This window comes from Primulina tabacum, chromosome 10 (genome assembly GCF_025594145.1).
Source record: "Primulina tabacum isolate GXHZ01 chromosome 10, ASM2559414v2, whole genome shotgun sequence".
Lineage (NCBI taxonomy): Eukaryota > Viridiplantae > Streptophyta > Magnoliopsida > Lamiales > Gesneriaceae > Primulina > Primulina tabacum.
The window spans coordinates 38647374-38668176 of record NC_134559.1 but is presented as its reverse complement, the minus strand read 5'-3'; the positions used below and the strand labels follow the sequence as shown (position 1 = coordinate 38668176).

The window sequence follows — 20803 nt, the reverse complement described above, 5'->3', positions numbered from 1 at the left end:
AGAACGCTTAACTTCGTGGTTATGATTGGAGCTAGAGCAGTGCCAAGCGTGTTGAGTCATCCGCCCCCCGCTCCACACGTACTCGAGGTGATATAGAAGAACATCCCACTCAATGTCTGGTGCGATCATACCAGCACTAATGCACCGGATCCATCAGAACTCCGAAGTTAAGCGTGCTTGGGCGAGAGCAGTACTAGATGGGTGACACTCCTGGGAAGTCCTCGTGTTGCACCCTTTTTCGTGTTTTTCTATTTTTGATTACTTGTGACAGACGATTTTCGGCTCAAATCATCTGAATCTCGATCGGGACCAGATAAGACATGTGAAATGAAAGTAGCTCGGCACTGCCGGATTTGGACAAAATTGTAGGCTAATTTGATTGTAAACGGGCAAAACGGACGAGACTCATTACTACGCAATGAGCTGACGAGATTTTAGCCGAATTCCTTCTCTAAGACCCTCTAATTTGCGATTTACCGCTTCTGTTAAGCTTTCGTTTCCTCGAGAAATCCGCTTAGGAAGTTCGAAATTCGATTCGGTTCCATTTTATCGTATCCCAGGCATAATAATAGCTTTACATTCGTTATTTCCTTCTTCTTATTTTTTTTTCTATTTTCTGGGAACATTTATCGATTTTTGTTGTCGTGAGCCGGTTCTGTGCGGAAGGGTATGACGCAGATTACTCCGGAGACGGTTAACTCATTAAAAACAATTATTTCGACTGTTTTATCCATAATTACGTAAACGGTCGCGACACGAGGTCTTCCAGGGAGGTCACCCATCCTACCTCTGCCATCGCGCCAGAACGCTTAACTTCATGGTTATGATTGGGCGAGAGCAGTGCCGCGTGTTGTCCATCGCCGCCCGCTCCACACGTACTCGAGGGATATAAGAATAAACATCCCACTCAATGTCGGGTGCGATCATACCAGCACTAATGCACCGGATCCCATCAGAACTCCGAAGTTAAGCGTGCTTGGGCGAGAGCAGTACTAGGATGGTGACCCCCTGGGAAGTCCTCGTGTTGCACCCTTTTTCGTGTTTTTCTATTTTGATTACTTGTTGACAGACGATTTTCGGCTCAAATCATCTGAATCTCGATCGGGACCAGATAAGACATGTGAAATGAAAGTAGCTCGGGCACTGCCGGATTTGGACAAAATTGTAGGCTAATTTGATTGTAAACGGGCAAACGGACGAGACTCATTACTACGCAATGAGCTGACGAGATTTTAAGCCGAATTCCTTCTCTAAGACCCTCTAATTTGCGATTTACCGCTTCTGTTAAGCTTTCGTTTCCTCGAGAAATCCGCTTAGGAAGTTCGAAATTCGATTCCGGTTCCATTTTATCGTATCCAAGGCATAATAATAGCTTTACATTCGTTATTTCCTTCTTCTTATTTTTTTTCTATTTTCTGGGAACATTTATCGATTTTTGTTGTCGTGAGCCGGTTCTGTGCGGAAGGGTATGACGCAGATTACTCCGGAGACGGTTAACTCATTAAAAACAATTATTTCGACTGTTTTATCATAATTTACGTAAACGGTCGCGACACGAGTCTTCCCAGGGAGGTCACCCATCCTACCTCTGCCATCGCGCCAGAACGCTTAACTTCATGGTTATGATTGGGCGAGAGCAGTGCCGCGTGTTGTCCATCGCCGCCCGCTCCACACGTACTCGAGGGATATAAGAATAAACATCCCACTCAATGTCGGGTGCGATCATACCAGCACTAATGCACCGGATCCCATCAGAACTCCGAAGTTAAGCGTGCTTGGGCGAGAGCAGTACTAGGATGGGTGACCCCTGGGAAGTCCTCGTGTTGCACCCTTTTCGTGTTTTTCTATTTTTGATTACTTGTTGACAGACGATTTTCGGCTCAAATCATCTGAATCTCGATCGGGACCAGATAAGACATGTGAAATGAAAGTAGCTCGGGCACTGCCGGATTTGGACAAAATTGTAGGCTAATTTGATTGTAAACGGGCAAACGGACGAGACTCATTACTACGCAATGAGCTGACGAGATTTTAGCCGAATTCCTTCTCTAAGACCCTCTAATTTGCGATTTAACGCTTCTGTTAAGCTTTCGTTTCCTCGAGAAATCCGCTTAGGAAGTTCGAAATTCGATTCCGGTTCCATTTTATCGTATCCCAGGCATAATAATAGCTTTACATTCGTTATTTCCTTCTTCTTATTTTTTTTCTATTTTCTGGGAACATTTATCGATTTTTGTTGTCGTGAGCCGGTTCTGTGCGGAAGGGTATGACGCAGATTACTCCGGAGACGGTTAACTCATTAAAAACAATTATTTCGACTGTTTTAATCCATAATTTACGTAAACGGTCGCGACACGAGGTCTTCCCAGGGAGGTCACCCATCCTACCTCTGCCATCGCGCCAGAACGCTTAACTTCATGGTTATGATTGGGCGAGAGCAGTGCCGCGTGTTGTCCATCGCCGCCCGCTCCACACGTACTCGAGGGATATAAGAATAAACATCCCACTCAATGTCGGGTGCGATCATACCAGCACTAATGCACCGGATCCCATCAGAACTCCGAAGTTAAGCGTGCTTGGGCGAGAGCAGTACTAGGATGGGTGACCCCCTGGGAAGTCCTCGTGTTGCACCCTTTTCGTGTTTTTCTATTTTTGATTACTTGTTGACAGACGATTTTCGGCTCAAATCATCTGAATCTCGATCGGGACCAGATAAGACATGTGAAATGAAAGTAGCTCGGGCACTGCCGGATTTGGACAAAATTGTAGGCTAATTTGATTGTAAACGGGCAAACGGACGAGACTCATTACTACGCAATGAGCTGACGAGATTTTAGCCGAATTCCTTCTCTAAGACCCTCTAATTTGCGATTTAACCGCTTCTGTTAAGCTTTCGTTTCCTCGAGAAATCCGCTTAGGAAGTTCGAAATTCGATTCCGGTTCCATTTTATCGTATCCCAGGCATAATAATAGCTTTACATTCGTTATTTCCTTCTTCTTATTTTTTTTTCTATTTTCTGGGAACATTTATCGATTTTGTTGTCGTGAGCCGGTTCTGTGCGGAAGGGTATGACGCAGATTACTCCGGAGACGGTTAACTCATTAAAAACAATTATTTCGACTGTTTTATCCATAATTTACGTAAACGGTCGCGACACGAGGTCTTCCCAGGGAGGTCACCCATCCTACCTCTGCCATCGCGCCAGAACGCTTAACTTCATGGTTATGATTGGGCGAGAGCAGTGCCGCGTGTTGTCCATCGCCGCCCGCTCCACACGTACTCGAGGGATATAAGAATAAACATCCCACTCAATGTCGGGTGCGATCATACCAGCACTAATGCACCGGATCCCATCAGAACTCCGAAGTTAAGCGTGCTTGGGCGAGAGCAGTACTAGGATGGGTGACCCCCTGGGAAGTCCTCGTGTTGCACCCTTTTCGTGTTTTTCTATTTTTGATTACTTGTTGACAGACGATTTTCGGCTCAAATCATCTGAATCTCGATCGGGACCAGATAAGACATGTGAAATGAAAGTAGCTCGGGCACTGCCGGATTTGGACAAAATTGTAGGCTAATTTGATTGTAAACGGGCAAACGGACGAGACTCATTACTACGCAATGAGCTGACGAGATTTTAGCCGAATTCCTTCTCTAAGACCCTCTAATTTGCGATTTACCGCTTCTGTTAAGCTTTCGTTTCCTCGAGAAATCCGCTTAGGAAGTTCGAAATTCGATTCCGGTTCCATTTTATCGTATCCAGGCATAATAATAGCTTTACATTCGTTATTTCCTTCTTCTTATTTTTTTTTCTATTTTCTGGGAACATTTATCGATTTTTGTTGTCGTGAGCCGGTTCTGTGCGGAAGGGTATGACGCAGATTACTCCGGAGACGGTTAACTCATTAAAAACAATTATTTCGACTGTTTTATCCATAATTTACGTAAACGGTCGCGACACGAGGTCTTCCCAGGGAGGTCACCCATCCTAGCTCTGCCATCGCGCCAGAACGCTTAACTTCATGGTTATGATTGGGCGAGAGCAGTGCCGCGTGTTGTCCATCGCCGCCCGCTCCACACGTACTCGAGGGATATAAGAATAAACATCCCACTCAATGTCGGGTGCGATCATACCAGCACTAATGCACCGGATCCCATCAGAACTCCGAAGTTAAGCGTGCTTGGGCGAGAGCAGTACTAGGATGGGTGACCCCCTGGGAAGTCCTCGTGTTGCACCCTTTTCGTGTTTTTCTATTTTTGATTACTTGTTGACAGACGATTTTCGGCTCAAATCATCTGAATCTCGATCGGGACCAGATAAGACATGTGAAATGAAAGTAGCTCGGGCACTGCCGGATTTGGACAAAATTGTAGGCTAATTTGATTGTAAACGGGCAAACGGACGAGACTCATTACTACGCAATGAGCTGACGAGATTTTAGCCGAATTCCTTCTCTAAGACCCTCTAATTTGCGATTTACCGCTTCTGTTAAGCTTTCGTTTCCTCGAGAAATCCGCTTAGGAAGTTCGAAATTCGATTCCGGTTCCATTTTATCGTATCCCAGGCATAATAATAGCTTTACATTCGTTATTTCCTTCTTCTTATTTTTTTTCTATTTTCTGGGAACATTTATCGATTTTTGTTGTCGTGAGCCGGTTCTGTGCGGAAGGGTATGACGCAGATTACTCCGGAGACGGTTAACTCATTAAAAACAATTATTTCGACTGTTTTATCCATAATTTACGTAAACGGTCGCGACACGAGGTCTTCCAGGGAGGTCACCCATCCTACCTCTGCCATCGCGCCAGAACGCTTAACTTCATGGTTATGATTGGGCGAGAGCAGTGCCGCGTGTTGTCCATCGCCGCCCGCTCCACACGTACTCGAGGGATATAAGAATAAACATCCCACTCAATGTCGGGTGCGATCATACCAGCACTAATGCACCGGATCCCATCAGAACTCCGAAGTTAAGCGTGCTTGGGCTAGAGCAGTACTGGGATGGGTGACCCCTGGGAATTCCTCGTGTTGCACCCTTTTCGTGTTTTTTCTATTTTTGATTACTTGTTGACAGACGATTTTCGGCTCAAATCATCTGAATCTCGATCGGGACCAGATAAGACATGTGAAATGAAAGTAGCTCGGGCACTGCCGGATTTGGACAAAATTGTAGGCTAATTTGATTGTAAACGGGCAAACGGACGAGACTCATTACTACGCAATGAGCTGACGAGATTTTAGCCGAATTCCTTCTCTAAGACCCTCTAATTTGCGATTTAACGCTTCTGTTAAGCTTTCGTTTCCTCGAGAAATCCGCTTAGGAAGTTCGAAATTCGATTCCGGTTCCATTTTATCGTATCCCAGGCATAATAATAGCTTTACATTCGTTATTTCCTTCTTCTTATTTTTTTTCTATTTTCTGGGAACATTTATCGATTTTTGTTGTCGTGAGCCGGTTCTGTGCGGAAGGGTATGACGCAGATTACTCCGGAGACGGTTAACTCATTAAAAACAATTATTTCGACTGTTTTATCCATAATTTACGTAAACGGTCGCGACACGAGGTCTTCCCAGGGAGGTCACCCATCCTACCTCTGCCATCGCGCCAGAACGCTTAACTTCATGGTTATGATTGGGCGAGAGCAGTGCCGCGTGTTGTCCATCGCCGCCCGCTCCACACGTACTCGAGGGATATAAGAATAAACATCCCACTCAATGTCGGGTGCGATCATACCAGCACTAATGCACCGGATCCCATCAGAACTCCGAAGTTAAGCGTGCTTGGGCGAGAGCAGTACTAGGATGGGTGACCCCCTGGGAAGTCCTCGTGTTGCACCCTTTTCGTGTTTTTCTATTTTTGATTACTTGTTGACAGACGATTTTCGGCTCAAATCATCTGAATCTCGATCGGGACCAGATAAGACATGTGAAATGAAAGTAGCTCGGGCACTGCCGGATTTGGACAAAATTGTAGGCTAATTTGATTGTAAACGGGCAAACGGACGAGACTCATTACTACGCAATGAGCTGACGAGATTTTAGCCGAATTCCTTCTCTAAGACCCTCTAATTTGCGATTTAACGCTTCTGTTAAGCTTTCGTTTCCTCGAGAAATCCGCTTAGGAAGTTCGAAATTCGATTCCGGTTCCATTTTATCGTATCCCAGGCATAATAATAGCTTTACATTCGTTATTTCCTTCTTCTTATTTTTTTTCTATTTTCTGGGAACATTTATCGATTTTTGTTGTCGTGAGCCGGTTCTGTGCGGAAGGGTATGACGCAGATTACTCCGGAGACGGTTAACTCATTAAAAACAATTATTTCGACTGTTTTATCCATAATTTACGTAAACGGTCGCGACACGAGGTCTTCCCAGGGAGGTCACCCATCCTACCTCTGCCATCGCGCCAGAACGCTTAACTTCATGGTTATGATTGGGCGAGAGCAGTGCCGCGTGTTGTCCATCGCCGCCCGCTCCACACGTACTCGAGGGATATAAGAATAAACATCCCACTCAATGTCGGGTGCGATCATACCAGCACTAATGCACCGGATCCCATCAGAACTCCGAAGTTAAGCGTGCTTGGGCGAGAGCAGTACTAGGATGGCTGACCCCTGGGAAGTCCTCGTGTTGCACCACTTTTCGTGTTTTTCTATTTTTGATTACTTGTTGACAGACGATTTTCGGCTCAAATCATCTGAATCTCGATCGGGACCAGATAAGACATGTGAAATGAAAGTAGCTCGGGCACTGCCGGATTTGGACAAAATTGTAGGCTAATTTGATTGTAAACGGGCAAACGGACGAGACTCATTACTACGCAATGAGCTGACGAGATTTTAGCCGAATTCCTTCTCTAAGACCCTCTAATTTGCGATTTACCGCTTCTGTTAAGCTTTCGTTTCCTCGAGAAATCCGCTTAGGAAGTTCGAAATTCGATTCCGGTTCCATTTTATCGTATCCCAGGCATAATAATAGCTTTACATTCGTTATTTCCTTCTTCTTATTTTTTTTTCTATTTTCTGGGAACATTTATCGATTTTTGTTGTCGTGAGCCGGTTCTGTGCGGAAGGGTATGACGCAGATTACTCCGGAGACGGTTAACTCATTAAAAACAATTATTTCGACTGTTTTATCCATAATTTACGTAAACGGTCGCGACACGAGGTCTTCCCAGGGAGGTCACCCATCCTACCTCTGCCATCGCGCCAGAACGCTTAACTTCATGGTTATGATTGGGCGAGAGCAGTGCCGCGTGTTGTCCATCGCCGCCCGCTCCACACGTACTCGAGGGATATAAGAATAAACATCCCACTCAATGTCGGGTGCGATCATACCAGCACTAATGCACCGGATCCCATCAGAACTCCGAAGTTAAGCGTGCTTGGGCGAGAGCAGTACTAGGATGGGTGACCCCTGGGAAGTCCTCGTGTTGCACCCTTTTTCGTGTTTTTCTATTTTTGATTACTTGTTGACAGACGATTTTCGGCTCAAATCATCTGAATCTCGATCGGGACCAGATAAGACATGTGAAATGAAAGTAGCTCGGGCACTGCCGGATTTGGACAAAATTGTAGGCTAATTTGATTGTAAACGGGCAAACGGACGAGACTCATTACTACGCAATGAGCTGACGAGATTTTAGCCGAATTCCTTCTCTAAGACCCTCTAATTTGCGATTTACCGCTTCTGTTAAGCTTTCGTTTCCTCGAGAAATCCGCTTAGGAAGTTCGAAATTCGATTCCGGTTCCATTTTATCGTATCCAGGCATAATAATAGCTTTACATTCGTTATTTCCTTCTTCTTATTTTTTTTCTATTTTCTGGGAACATTTATCGATTTTTGTTGTCGTGAGCCGGTTCTGTGCGGAAGGGTATGACGCAGATTACTCCGGAGACGGTTAACTCATTAAAAACAATTATTTCGACTGTTTTATCCATAATTTACGTAAACGGTCGCGACACGAGGTCTTCCCAGGGAGGTCACCCATCCTACCTCTGCCATCGCGCCAGAACGCTTAACTTCATGGTTATGATTGGGCGAGAGCAGTGCCGCGTGTTGTCCATCGCCGCCCGCTCCACACGTACTCGAGGGATATAAGAATAAACATCCCACTCAATGTCGGGTGCGATCATACCAGCACTAATGCACCGGATCCCATCAGAACTCCGAAGTTAAGCGTGCTTGGGCGAGAGCAGTACTAGGATGGGTGACCCCCTGGGAAGTCCTCGTGTTGCACCCTTTTCGTGTTTTTCTATTTTTGATTACTTGTTGACAGACGATTTTCGGCTCAAATCATCTGAATCTCGATCGGGACCAGATAAGACATGTGAAATGAAAGTAGCTCGGGCACTGCCGGATTTGGACAAAATTGTAGGCTAATTTGATTGTAAACGGGCAAACGGACGAGACTCATTACTACGCAATGAGCTGACGAGATTTTAGCCGAATTCCTTCTCTAAGACCCTCTAATTTGCGATTTACCGCTTCTGTTAAGCTTTCGTTTCCTCGAGAAATCCGCTTAGGAAGTTCGAAATTCGATTCCGGTTCCATTTTATCGTATCCCAGGCATAATAATAGCTTTACATTCGTTATTTCCTTCTTCTTATTTTTTTTTCTATTTTCTGGGAACATTTATCGATTTTTGTTGTCGTGAGCCGGTTCTGTGCGGAAGGGTATGACGCAGATTACTCCGGAGACGGTTAACTCATTAAAAACAATTATTTCGACTGTTTTATCCATAATTTACGTAAACGGTCGCGACACGAGGTCTTCCCAGGGAGGTCACCCATCCTAGCTCTGCCATCGCGCCAGAACGCTTAACTTCATGGTTATGATTGGGCGAGAGCAGTGCCGCGTGTTGTCCATCGCCGCCCGCTCCACACGTACTCGAGGGATATAAGAATAAACATCCCACTCAATGTCGGGTGCGATCATACCAGCACTAATGCACCGGATCCCATCAGAACTCCGAAGTTAAGCGTGCTTGGGCGAGAGCAGTACTAGGATGGGTGACCCCCTGGGAAGTCCTCGTGTTGCACCCTTTTCGTGTTTTTCTATTTTTGATTACTTGTTGACAGACGATTTTCGGCTCAAATCATCTGAATCTCGATCGGGACCAGATAAGACATGTGAAATGAAAGTAGCTCGGGCACTGCCGGATTTGGACAAAATTGTAGGCTAATTTGATTGTAAACGGGCAAACGGACGAGACTCATTACTACGCAATGAGCTGACGAGATTTTAGCCGAATTCCTTCTCTAAGACCCTCTAATTTGCGATTTACCGCTTCTGTTAAGCTTTCGTTTCCTCGAGAAATCCGCTTAGGAAGTTCGAAATTCGATTCCGGTTCCATTTTATCGTATCCCAGGCATAATAATAGCTTTACATTCGTTATTTCCTTCTTCTTATTTTTTTTCTATTTTCTGGGAACATTTATCGATTTTTGTTGTCGTGAGCCGGTTCTGTGCGGAAGGGTATGACGCAGATTACTCCGGAGACGGTTAACTCATTAAAAACAATTATTTCGACTGTTTTATCCATAATTTACGTAAACGGTCGCGACACGAGGTCTTCCCAGGGAGGTCACCCATCCTACCTCTGCCATCGCGCCAGAACGCTTAACTTCATGGTTATGATTGGGCGAGAGCAGTGCCGCGTGTTGTCCATCGCCGCCCGCTCCACACGTACTCGAGGGATATAAGAATAAACATCCCACTCAATGTCGGGTGCGATCATACCAGCACTAATGCACCGGATCCCATCAGAACTCCGAAGTTAAGCGTGCTTGGGCGAGAGCAGTACTAGGATGGGTGACCCCCTGGGAAGTCCTCGTGTTGCACCCTTTTCGTGTTTTTCTATTTTTGATTACTTGTTGACAGACGATTTTCGGCTCAAATCATCTGAATCTCGATCGGGACCAGATAAGACATGTGAAATGAAAGTAGCTCGGGCACTGCCGGATTTGGACAAAATTGTAGGCTAATTTGATTGTAAACGGGCAAACGGACGAGACTCATTACTACGCAATGAGCTGACGAGATTTTAGCCGAATTCCTTCTCTAAGACCCTCTAATTTGCGATTTACCGCTTCTGTTAAGCTTTCGTTTCCTCGAGAAATCCGCTTAGGAAGTTCGAAATTCGATTCCGGTTCCATTTTATCGTATCCCAGGCATAATAATAGCTTTACATTCGTTATTTCCTTCTTCTTATTTTTTTTTCTATTTTCTGGGAACATTTATCGATTTTTGTTGTCGTGAGCCGGTTCTGTGCGGAAGGGTATGACGCAGATTACTCCGGAGACGGTTAACTCATTAAAAACAATTATTTCGACTGTTTTATCCATAATTTACGTAAACGGTCGCGACACGAGGTCTTCCCAGGGAGGTCACCCATCCTACCTCTGCCATCGCGCCAGAACGCTTAACTTCATGGTTATGATTGGGCGAGAGCAGTGCCGCGTGTTGTCCATCGCCGCCCGCTCCACACGTACTCGAGGGATATAAGAATAAACATCCCACTCAATGTCGGGTGCGATCATACCAGCACTAATGCACCGGATCCCATCAGAACTCCGAAGTTAAGCGTGCTTGGGCGAGAGCAGTACTAGGATGGGTGACCCCCTGGGAAGTCCTCGTGTTGCACCCTTTTCGTGTTTTTCTATTTTTGATTACTTGTTGACAGACGATTTTCGGCTCAAATCATCTGAATCTCGATCGGGACCAGATAAGACATGTGAAATGAAAGTAGCTCGGGCACTGCCGGATTTGGACAAAATTGTAGGCTAATTTGATTGTAAACGGGCAAACGGACGAGACTCATTACTACGCAATGAGCTGACGAGATTTTAGCCGAATTCCTTCTCTAAGACCCTCTAATTTGCGATTTAACGCTTCTGTTAAGCTTTCGTTTCCTCGAGAAATCCGCTTAGGAAGTTCGAAATTCGATTCCGGTTCCATTTTATCGTATCCCAGGCATAATAATAGCTTTACATTCGTTATTTCCTTCTTCTTATTTTTTTTTCTATTTTCTGGGAACATTTATCGATTTTTGTTGTCGTGAGCCGGTTCTGTGCGGAAGGGTATGACGCAGATTACTCCGGAGACGGTTAACTCATTAAAAACAATTATTTCGACTGTTTTATCCATAATTTACGTAAACGGTCGCGACACGAGGTCTTCCCAGGGAGGTCACCCATCCTACCTCTGCCATCGCGCCAGAACGCTTAACTTCATGGTTATGATTGGGCGAGAGCAGTGCCGCGTGTTGTCCATCGCCGCCCGCTCCACACGTACTCGAGGGATATAAGAATAAACATCCCACTCAATGTCGGGTGCGATCATACCAGCACTAATGCACCGGATCCCATCAGAACTCCGAAGTTAAGCGTGCTTGGGCGAGAGCAGTACTAGGATGGGTGACCCCCTGGGAAGTCCTCGTGTTGCACCCTTTTTCGTGTTTTTCTATTTTTGATTACTTGTTGACAGACGATTTTCGGCTCAAATCATCTGAATCTCGATCGGGACCAGATAAGACATGTGAAATGAAAGTAGCTCGGGCACTGCCGGATTTGGACAAAATTGTAGGCTAATTTGATTGTAAACGGGCAAACGGACGAGACTCATTACTACGCAATGAGCTGACGAGATTTTAGCCGAATTCCTTCTCTAAGACCCTCTAATTTGCGATTTACCGCTTCTGTTAAGCTTTCGTTTCCTCGAGAAATCCGCTTAGGAAGTTCGAAATTCGATTCCGGTTCCATTTTATCGTATCCCAGGCATAATAATAGCTTTACATTCGTTATTTCCTTCTTCTTATTTTTTTTCTATTTTCTGGGAACATTTATCGATTTTTGTTGTCGTGAGCCGGTTCTGTGCGGAAGGGTATGACGCAGATTACTCCGGAGACGGTTAACTCATTAAAAACAATTATTTCGACTGTTTTATCCATAATTTACGTAAACGGTCGCGACACGAGGTCTTCCCAGGGAGGTCACCCATCCTACCTCTGCCATCGCGCCAGAACGCTTAACTTCATGGTTATGATTGGGCGAGAGCAGTGCCGCGTGTTGTCCATCGCCGCCCGCTCCACACGTACTCGAGGGATATAAGAATAAACATCCCACTCAATGTCGGGTGCGATCATACCAGCACTAATGCACCGGATCCCATCAGAACTCCGAAGTTAAGCGTGCTTGGGCGAGAGCAGTACTAGGATGGGTGACCCCCTGGGAAGTCCTCGTGTTGCACCCTTTTCGTGTTTTTCTATTTTTGATTACTTGTTGACAGACGATTTTCGGCTCAAATCATCTGAATCTCGATCGGGACCAGATAAGACATGTGAAATGAAAGTAGCTCGGGCACTGCCGGATTTGGACAAAATTGTAGGCTAATTTGATTGTAAACGGGCAAACGGACGAGACTCATTACTACGCAATGAGCTGACGAGATTTTAGCCGAATTCCTTCTCTAAGACCCTCTAATTTGCGATTTAACGCTTCTGTTAAGCTTTCGTTTCCTCGAGAAATCCGCTTAGGAAGTTCGAAATTCGATTCCGGTTCCATTTTATCGTATCCCAGGCATAATAATAGCTTTACATTCGTTATTTCCTTCTTCTTATTTTTTTTTCTATTTTCTGGGAACATTTATCGATTTTTGTTGTCGTGAGCCGGTTCTGTGCGGAAGGGTATGACGCAGATTACTCCGGAGACGGTTAACTCATTAAAAACAATTATTTCGACTGTTTTATCCATAATTTACGTAAACGGTCGCGACACGAGGTCTTCCCAGGGAGGTCACCCATCCTAGCTCTGCCATCGCGCCAGAACGCTTAACTTCATGGTTATGATTGGGCGAGAGCAGTGCCGCGTGTTGTCCATCGCCGCCCGCTCCACACGTACTCGAGGGATATAAGAATAAACATCCCACTCAATGTCGGGTGCGATCATACCAGCACTAATGCACCGGATCCCATCAGAACTCCGAAGTTAAGCGTGCTTGGGCGAGAGCAGTACTAGGATGGGTGACCCCCTGGGAAGTCCTCGTGTTGCACCCCTTTTCGTGTTTTTCTATTTTTGATTACTTGTTGACAGACGATTTTCGGCTCAAATCATCTGAATCTCGATCGGGACCAGATAAGACATGTGAAATGAAAGTAGCTCGGGCACTGCCGGATTTGGACAAAATTGTAGGCTAATTTGATTGTAAACGGGCAAACGGACGAGACTCATTACTACGCAATGAGCTGACGAGATTTTAGCCGAATTCCTTCTCTAAGACCCTCTAATTTGCGATTTAACGCTTCTGTTAAGCTTTCGTTTCCTCGAGAAATCCGCTTAGGAAGTTCGAAATTCGATTCCGGTTCCATTTTATCGTATCCCAGGCATAATAATAGCTTTACATTCGTTATTTCCTTCTTCTTATTTTTTTTTCTATTTTCTGGGAACATTTATCGATTTTTGTTGTCGTGAGCCGGTTCTGTGCGGAAGGGTATGACGCAGATTACTCCGGAGACGGTTAACTCATTAAAAACAATTATTTCGACTGTTTTATCCATAATTTACGTAAACGGTCGCGACACGAGGTCTTCCCAGGGAGGTCACCCATCCTAGCCTCTGCCATCGCGCCAGAACGCTTAACTTCATGGTTATGATTGGGCGAGAGCAGTGCCGCGTGTTGTCCATCGCCGCCCGCTCCACACGTACTCGAGGGATATAAGAATAAACATCCCACTCAATGTCGGGTGCGATCATACCAGCACTAATGCACCGGATCCCATCAGAACTCCGAAGTTAAGCGTGCTTGGGCGAGAGCAGTACTAGGATGGGTGACCCCCTGGGAAGTCCTCGTGTTGCACCCTTTTCGTGTTTTTCTATTTTTGATTACTTGTTGACAGACGATTTTCGGCTCAAATCATCTGAATCTCGATCGGGACCAGATAAGACATGTGAAATGAAAGTAGCTCGGGCACTGCCGGATTTGGACAAAATTGTAGGCTAATTTGATTGTAAACGGGCAAACGGACGAGACTCATTACTACGCAATGAGCTGACGAGATTTTAGCCGAATTCCTTCTCTAAGACCCTCTAATTTGCGATTTACCGCTTCTGTTAAGCTTTCGTTTCCTCGAGAAATCCGCTTAGGAAGTTCGAAATTCGATTCCGGTTCCATTTTATCGTATCCCAGGCATAATAATAGCTTTACATTCGTTATTTCCTTCTTCTTATTTTTTTTTCTATTTTCTGGGAACATTTATCGATTTTTGTTGTCGTGAGCCGGTTCTGTGCGGAAGGGTATGACGCAGATTACTCCGGAGACGGTTAACTCATTAAAAACAATTATTTCGACTGTTTTATCCATAATTTACGTAAACGGTCGCGACACGAGGTCTTCCCAGGGAGGTCACCCATCCTAGCTCTGCCATCGCGCCAGAACGCTTAACTTCATGGTTATGATTGGGCGAGAGCAGTGCCGCGTGTTGTCCATCGCCGCCCGCTCCACACGTACTCGAGGGATATAAGAATAAACATCCCACTCAATGTCGGGTGCGATCATACCAGCACTAATGCACCGGATCCCATCAGAACTCCGAAGTTAAGCGTGCTTGGGCGAGAGCAGTACTAGGATGGGTGACCCCCTGGGAAGTCCTCGTGTTGCACCCTTTTTCGTGTTTTTCTATTTTTGATTACTTGTTGACAGACGATTTTCGGCTCAAATCATCTGAATCTCGATCGGGACCAGATAAGACATGTGAAATGAAAGTAGCTCGGGCACTGCCGGATTTGGACAAAATTGTAGGCTAATTTGATTGTAAACGGGCAAACGGACGAGACTCATTACTACGCAATGAGCTGACGAGATTTTAGCCGAATTCCTTCTCTAAGACCCTCTAATTTGCGATTTAACGCTTCTGTTAAGCTTTCGTTTCCTCGAGAAATCCGCTTAGGAAGTTCGAAATTCGATTCCGGTTCCATTTTATCGTATCCCAGGCATAATAATAGCTTTACATTCGTTATTTCCTTCTTCTTATTTTTTTTTCTATTTTCTGGGAACATTTATCGATTTTTGTTGTCGTGAGCCGGTTCTGTGCGGAAGGGTATGACGCAGATTACTCCGGAGACGGTTAACTCATTAAAAACAATTATTTCGACTGTTTTATCCATAATTTACGTAAACGGTCGCGACACGAGGTCTTCCCAGGGAGGTCACCCATCCTACCTCTGCCATCGCGCCAGAACGCTTAACTTCATGGTTATGATTGGGCGAGAGCAGTGCCGCGTGTTGTCCATCGCCGCCCGCTCCACACGTACTCGAGGGATATAAGAATAAACATCCCACTCAATGTCGGGTGCGATCATACCAGCACTAATGCACCGGATCCCATCAGAACTCCGAAGTTAAGCGTGCTTGGGCGAGAGCAGTACTAGGATGGGTGACCCCCTGGGAAGTCCTCGTGTTGCACCCTTTTTCGTGTTTTTCTATTTTTGATTACTTGTTGACAGACGATTTTCGGCTCAAATCATCTGAATCTCGATCGGGACCAGATAAGACATGTGAAATGAAAGTAGCTCGGGCACTGCCGGATTTGGACAAAATTGTAGGCTAATTTGATTGTAAACGGGCAAACGGACGAGACTCATTACTACGCAATGAGCTGACGAGATTTTAGCCGAATTCCTTCTCTAAGACCCTCTAATTTGCGATTTAACGCTTCTGTTAAGCTTTCGTTTCCTCGAGAAATCCGCTTAGGAAGTTCGAAATTCGATTCCGGTTCCATTTTATCGTATCCCAGGCATAATAATAGCTTTACATTCGTTATTTCCTTCTTCTTATTTTTTTTCTATTTTCTGGGAACATTTATCGATTTTTGTTGTCGTGAGCCGGTTCTGTGCGGAAGGGTATGACGCAGATTACTCCGGAGACGGTTAACTCATTAAAAACAATTATTTCGACTGTTTTATCCATAATTTACGTAAACGGTCGCGACACGAGGTCTTCCCAGGGAGGTCACCCATCCTACCTCTGCCATCGCGCCAGAACGCTTAACTTCATGGTTATGATTGGGCGAGAGCAGTGCCGCGTGTTGTCCATCGCCGCCCGCTCCACACGTACTCGAGGGATATAAGAATAAACATCCCACTCAATGTCGGGTGCGATCATACCAGCACTAATGCACCGGATCCCATCAGAACTCCGAAGTTAAGCGTGCTTGGGCGAGAGCAGTACTAGGATGGGTGACCCCCTGGGAAGTCCTCGTGTTGCACCCTTTTTCGTGTTTTTCTATTTTTGATTACTTGTTGACAGACGATTTTCGGCTCAAATCATCTGAATCTCGATCGGGACCAGATAAGACATGTGAAATGAAAGTAGCTCGGGCACTGCCGGATTTGGACAAAATTGTAGGCTAATTTGATTGTAAACGGGCAAACGGACGAGACTCATTACTACGCAATGAGCTGACGAGATTTTAGCCGAATTCCTTCTCTAAGACCCTCTAATTTGCGATTTAACGCTTCTGTTAAGCTTTCGTTTCCTCGAGAAATCCGCTTAGGAAGTTCGAAATTCGATTCCGGTTCCATTTTATCGTATCCCAGGCATAATAATAGCTTTACATTCGTTATTTCCTTCTTCTTATTTTTTTTTCTATTTTCTGGGAACATTTATCGATTTTTGTTGTCGTGAGCCGGTTCTGTGCGGAAGGGTATGACGCAGATTACTCCGGAGACGGTTAACTCATTAAAAACAATTATTTCGACTGTTTTATCCATAATTTACGTAAACGGTCGCGACACGAGGTCTTCCCAGGGAGGTCACCCATCCTACCTCTGCCATCGCGCCAGAACGCTTAACTTCATGGTTATGATTGGGCGAGAGCAGTGCCGCGTGTTGTCCATCGCCGCCCGCTCCACACGTACTCGAGGGATATAAGAATAAACATCCCACTCAATGTCGGGTGCGATCATACCAGCACTAATGCACCGGATCCCATCAGAACTCCGAAGTTAAGCGTGCTTGGGCGAGAGCAGTACTAGGATGGGTGACCCCCTGGGAAGTCCTCGTGTTGCACCCTTTTTCGTGTTTTTCTATTTTTGATTACTTGTTGACAGACGATTTTCGGCTCAAATCATCTGAATCTCGATCGGGACCAGATAAGACATGTGAAATGAAAGTAGCTCGGGCACTGCCGGATTTGGACAAAATTGTAGGCTAATTTGATTGTAAACGGGCAAACGGACGAGACTCATTACTACGCAATGAGCTGACGAGATTTTAGCCGAATTCCTTCTCTAAGACCCTCTAATTTGCGATTTAACGCTTCTGTTAAGCTTTCGTTTCCTCGAGAAATCCGCTTAGGAAGTTCGAAATTCGATTCCGGTTCCATTTTATCGTATCCCAGGCATAATAATAGCTTTACATTCGTTATTTCCTTCTTCTTATTTTTTTTTCTATTTTCTGGGAACATTTATCGATTTTTGTTGTCGTGAGCCGGTTCTGTGCGGAAGGGTATGACGCAGATTACTCCGGAGACGGTTAACTCATTAAAAACAATTATTTCGACTGTTTTATCCATAATTTACGTAAACGGTCGCGACACGAGGTCTTCCCAGGGAGGTCACCCATCCTACCTCTGCCATCGCGCCAGAACGCTTAACTTCATGGTTATGATTGGGCGAGAGCAGTGCCGCGTGTTGTCCATCGCCGCCCGCTCCACACGTACTCGAGGGATATAAGAATAAACATCCCACTCAATGTCGGGTGCGATCATACCAGCACTAATGCACCGGATCCCATCAGAACTCCGAAGTTAAGCGTGCTTGGGCGAGAGCAGTACTAGGATGGGTGACCCCCTGGGAAGTCCTCGTGTTGCACCCTTTTTCGTGTTTTTCTATTTTTGATTACTTGTTGACAGACGATTTTCGGCTCAAATCATCTGAATCTCGATCGGGACCAGATAAGACATGTGAAATGAAAGTAGCTCGGGCACTGCCGGATTTGGACAAAATTGTAGGCTAATTTGATTGTAAACGGGCAAACGGACGAGACTCATTACTACGCAATGAGCTGACGAGATTTTAGCCGAATTCCTTCTCTAAGACCCTCTAATTTGCGATTTACCGCTTCTGTTAAGCTTTCGTTTCCTCGAGAAATCCGCTTAGGAAGTTCGAAATTCGATTCCGGTTCCATTTTATCGTATCCCAGGCATAATAATAGCTTTACATTCGTTATTTCCTTCTTCTTATTTTTTTTCTATTTTCTGGGAACATTTATCGATTTTTGTTGTCGTGAGCCGGTTCTGTGCGGAAGGGTATGACGCAGATTACTCCGGAGACGGTTAACTCATTAAAAACAATTATTTCGACTGTTTTATCCATAATTTACGTAAACGGTCGCGACACGAGGTCTTCCCAGGGAGGTCACCCATCCTACCTCTGCCATCGCGCCAGAACGCTTAACTTCATGGTTATGATTGGGCGAGAGCAGTGCCGCGTGTTGTCCATCGCCGCCCGCTCCACACGTACTCGAGGGATATAAGAATAAACATCCCACTCAATGTCGGGTGCGATCATACCAGCACTAATGCACCGGATCCCATCAGAACTCCGAAGTTAAGCGTGCTTGGGCGAGAGCAGTACTAGGATGGGTGACCCCCTGGGAAGTCCTCGTGTTGCACCCTTTTCGTGTTTTTCTATTTTTGATTACTTGTTGACAGACGATTTTCGGCTCAAATCATCTGAATCTCGATCGGGACCAGATAAGACATGTGAAATGAAAGTAGCTCGGGCACTGCCGGATTTGGACAAAATTGTAGGCTAATTTGATTGTAAACGGGCAAACGGACGAGACTCATTACTACGCAATGAGCTGACGAGATTTTAGCCGAATTCCTTCTCTAAGACCCTCTAATTTGCGATTTACCGCTTCTGTTAAGCTTTCGTTTCCTCGAGAAATCCGCTTAGGAAGTTCGAAATTCGATTCCGGTTCCATTTTATCGTATCCCAGGCATAATAATAGCTTTACATTCGTTATTTCCTTCTTCTTATTTTTTTTTCTATTTTCTGGGAACATTTATCGATTTTTGTTGTCGTGAGCCGGTTCTGTGCGGAAGGGTATGACGCAGATTACTCCGGAGACGGTTAACTCATTAAAAACAATTATTTCGACTGTTTTATCCATAATTTACGTAAACGGTCGCGACACGAGGTCTTCCCAGGGAGGTCACCCATCCTACCTCTGCCATCGCGCCAGAACGCTTAACTTCATGGTTATGATTGGGCGAGAGCAGTGCCGCGTGTTGTCCATCGCCGCCCGCTCCACACGTACTCGAGGGATATAAGAATAAACATCCCACTCAATGTCGGGTGCGATCATACCAGCACTAATGCACCGGATCCCATCAGAACTCCGAAGTTAAGCGTGCTTGGGCGAGAGCAGTACTAGGATGGGTGACCCCCTGGGAAGTCCTCGTGTTGCACCCTTTTTCGTGTTTTTCTATTTTTGATTACTTGTTGACAGACGATTTTCGGCTCAAATCATCTGAATCTCGATCGGGACCAGATAAGACATGTGAAATGAAAGTAGCTCGGGCACTGCCGGATTTGGACAAAATTGTAGGCTAATTTGATTGTAAACGGGCAAACGGACGAGACTCATTACTACGCAATGAGCTGACGAGATTTTAGCCGAATTCCTTCTCTAAGACCCTCTAATTTGCGATTTACCGCTTCTGTTAAGCTTTCGTTTCCTCGAGAAATCCGCTTAGGAAGTTCGAAATTCGATTCCGGTTCCATTTTATCGTATCCCAGGCATAATAATAGCTTTACATTCGTTATTTCCTTCTTCTTATTTTTTTTTCTATTTTCTGGGAACATTTATCGATTTTTGTTGTCGTGAGCCGGTTCTGTGCGGAAGGGTATGACGCAGATTACTCCGGAGACGGTTAACTCATTAAAAACAATTATTTCGACTGTTTTATCCATAATTTACGTAAACGGTCGCGACACGAGGTCTTCCCAGGGAGGTCACCCATCCTACCTCTGCCATCGCGCCAGAACGCTTAACTTCATGGTTATGATTGGGCGAGAGCAGTGCCGCGTGTTGTCCATCGCCGCCCGCTCCACACGTACTCGAGGGATATAAGAATAAACATCCCACTCAATGTCGGGTGCGATCATACCAGCACTAATGCACCGGATCCCATCAGAACTCCGAAGTTAAGCGTGCTTGGGCGAGAGCAGTACTAGGATGGGTGACCCCCTGGGAAGTCCTCGTGTTGCACCCTTTTCGTGTTTTTCTATTTTTGATTACTTGTTGACAGACGATTTTCGGCTCAAATCATCTGAATCTCGATCGGGACCAGATAAGACATGTGAAATGAAAGTAGCTCGGGCACTGCCGGATTTGGACAAAATTGTAGGCTAATTTGATTGTAAACGGGCAAACGGACGAGACTCATTACTACGCAATGAGCTGACGAGATTTTAGCCGAATTCCTTCTCTAAGACCCTCTAATTTGCGATTTACCGCTTCTGTTAAGCTTTCGTTTCCTCGAGAAATCCGCTTAGGAAGTTCGAAATTCGATTCCGGTTCCATTTTATCGTATCCCAGGCATAATAATAGCTTTACATTCGTTATTTCCTTCTTCTTATTTTTTTTTCTATTTTCTGGGAACATTTATCGATTTTTGTTGTCGTGAGCCGGTTCTGTGCGGAAGGGTATGACGCAGATTACTCCGGAGACGGTTAACTCATTAAAAACAATTATTTCGACTGTTTTATCCATAATTTACGTAAACGGTCGCGACACGAG

At 45.2% G+C, this 20803-nt stretch overlaps 26 non-coding genes across 26 annotated transcripts; all 26 read left to right on the top strand.

The window, feature by feature from the left end:
• Positions 1–117: 117 nt before the first annotated feature.
• On the top strand, positions 118–235 carry LOC142509413 (5S ribosomal RNA). Its single transcript, XR_012807588.1, has one exon. It is a non-coding gene; the product is annotated as a 5S ribosomal RNA (ribosomal RNA).
• A 680-nt stretch (positions 236–915) lies between these two features.
• Positions 916–1033, top strand: LOC142513391 (5S ribosomal RNA). Its single transcript, XR_012809340.1, has one exon. It is a non-coding gene; the product is annotated as a 5S ribosomal RNA (ribosomal RNA).
• Positions 1034–1714: 681 nt separating this feature from the next.
• Positions 1715–1832, top strand: LOC142511174 (5S ribosomal RNA). The gene has a single exon (XR_012808717.1). It is a non-coding gene; the product is annotated as a 5S ribosomal RNA (ribosomal RNA).
• Positions 1833–2515: 683 nt separating this feature from the next.
• Positions 2516–2634, top strand: LOC142515615 (5S ribosomal RNA). Its single transcript, XR_012811451.1, has one exon. It is a non-coding gene; the product is annotated as a 5S ribosomal RNA (ribosomal RNA).
• Positions 2635–3317: 683 nt separating this feature from the next.
• Positions 3318–3436, top strand: LOC142515603 (5S ribosomal RNA). Its single transcript, XR_012811439.1, has one exon. It is a non-coding gene; the product is annotated as a 5S ribosomal RNA (ribosomal RNA).
• A 682-nt stretch (positions 3437–4118) lies between these two features.
• LOC142515591 (5S ribosomal RNA) lies at positions 4119–4237 on the top strand. Its single transcript, XR_012811428.1, has one exon. It is a non-coding gene; the product is annotated as a 5S ribosomal RNA (ribosomal RNA).
• A 681-nt stretch (positions 4238–4918) lies between these two features.
• LOC142514331 (5S ribosomal RNA) lies at positions 4919–5036 on the top strand. The gene has a single exon (XR_012810229.1). It is a non-coding gene; the product is annotated as a 5S ribosomal RNA (ribosomal RNA).
• A 683-nt stretch (positions 5037–5719) lies between these two features.
• LOC142515580 (5S ribosomal RNA) lies at positions 5720–5838 on the top strand. The gene has a single exon (XR_012811417.1). It is a non-coding gene; the product is annotated as a 5S ribosomal RNA (ribosomal RNA).
• A 682-nt stretch (positions 5839–6520) lies between these two features.
• Positions 6521–6638, top strand: LOC142515196 (5S ribosomal RNA). The gene has a single exon (XR_012811052.1). It is a non-coding gene; the product is annotated as a 5S ribosomal RNA (ribosomal RNA).
• A 684-nt stretch (positions 6639–7322) lies between these two features.
• Positions 7323–7440, top strand: LOC142511162 (5S ribosomal RNA). Its single transcript, XR_012808715.1, has one exon. It is a non-coding gene; the product is annotated as a 5S ribosomal RNA (ribosomal RNA).
• Positions 7441–8122: 682 nt separating this feature from the next.
• On the top strand, positions 8123–8241 carry LOC142515568 (5S ribosomal RNA). Its single transcript, XR_012811406.1, has one exon. It is a non-coding gene; the product is annotated as a 5S ribosomal RNA (ribosomal RNA).
• Positions 8242–8924: 683 nt separating this feature from the next.
• Positions 8925–9043, top strand: LOC142515556 (5S ribosomal RNA). Its single transcript, XR_012811395.1, has one exon. It is a non-coding gene; the product is annotated as a 5S ribosomal RNA (ribosomal RNA).
• Positions 9044–9725: 682 nt separating this feature from the next.
• On the top strand, positions 9726–9844 carry LOC142515544 (5S ribosomal RNA). The gene has a single exon (XR_012811384.1). It is a non-coding gene; the product is annotated as a 5S ribosomal RNA (ribosomal RNA).
• Positions 9845–10527: 683 nt separating this feature from the next.
• Positions 10528–10646, top strand: LOC142515532 (5S ribosomal RNA). The gene has a single exon (XR_012811374.1). It is a non-coding gene; the product is annotated as a 5S ribosomal RNA (ribosomal RNA).
• Positions 10647–11329: 683 nt separating this feature from the next.
• LOC142515519 (5S ribosomal RNA) lies at positions 11330–11448 on the top strand. The gene has a single exon (XR_012811362.1). It is a non-coding gene; the product is annotated as a 5S ribosomal RNA (ribosomal RNA).
• Positions 11449–12131: 683 nt separating this feature from the next.
• Positions 12132–12250, top strand: LOC142515507 (5S ribosomal RNA). Its single transcript, XR_012811351.1, has one exon. It is a non-coding gene; the product is annotated as a 5S ribosomal RNA (ribosomal RNA).
• Positions 12251–12933: 683 nt separating this feature from the next.
• LOC142508623 (5S ribosomal RNA) lies at positions 12934–13052 on the top strand. The gene has a single exon (XR_012806830.1). It is a non-coding gene; the product is annotated as a 5S ribosomal RNA (ribosomal RNA).
• Positions 13053–13737: 685 nt separating this feature from the next.
• LOC142515496 (5S ribosomal RNA) lies at positions 13738–13856 on the top strand. Its single transcript, XR_012811339.1, has one exon. It is a non-coding gene; the product is annotated as a 5S ribosomal RNA (ribosomal RNA).
• A 683-nt stretch (positions 13857–14539) lies between these two features.
• Positions 14540–14658, top strand: LOC142515484 (5S ribosomal RNA). The gene has a single exon (XR_012811328.1). It is a non-coding gene; the product is annotated as a 5S ribosomal RNA (ribosomal RNA).
• A 684-nt stretch (positions 14659–15342) lies between these two features.
• Positions 15343–15461, top strand: LOC142515472 (5S ribosomal RNA). Its single transcript, XR_012811317.1, has one exon. It is a non-coding gene; the product is annotated as a 5S ribosomal RNA (ribosomal RNA).
• Positions 15462–16144: 683 nt separating this feature from the next.
• On the top strand, positions 16145–16263 carry LOC142515461 (5S ribosomal RNA). Its single transcript, XR_012811306.1, has one exon. It is a non-coding gene; the product is annotated as a 5S ribosomal RNA (ribosomal RNA).
• Positions 16264–16947: 684 nt separating this feature from the next.
• Positions 16948–17066, top strand: LOC142515450 (5S ribosomal RNA). Its single transcript, XR_012811295.1, has one exon. It is a non-coding gene; the product is annotated as a 5S ribosomal RNA (ribosomal RNA).
• Positions 17067–17750: 684 nt separating this feature from the next.
• Positions 17751–17869, top strand: LOC142515438 (5S ribosomal RNA). Its single transcript, XR_012811284.1, has one exon. It is a non-coding gene; the product is annotated as a 5S ribosomal RNA (ribosomal RNA).
• A 683-nt stretch (positions 17870–18552) lies between these two features.
• LOC142515426 (5S ribosomal RNA) lies at positions 18553–18671 on the top strand. The gene has a single exon (XR_012811272.1). It is a non-coding gene; the product is annotated as a 5S ribosomal RNA (ribosomal RNA).
• A 683-nt stretch (positions 18672–19354) lies between these two features.
• Positions 19355–19473, top strand: LOC142515414 (5S ribosomal RNA). Its single transcript, XR_012811261.1, has one exon. It is a non-coding gene; the product is annotated as a 5S ribosomal RNA (ribosomal RNA).
• Positions 19474–20157: 684 nt separating this feature from the next.
• On the top strand, positions 20158–20276 carry LOC142515402 (5S ribosomal RNA). Its single transcript, XR_012811249.1, has one exon. It is a non-coding gene; the product is annotated as a 5S ribosomal RNA (ribosomal RNA).
• Positions 20277–20803: the final 527 nt, after the last annotated feature.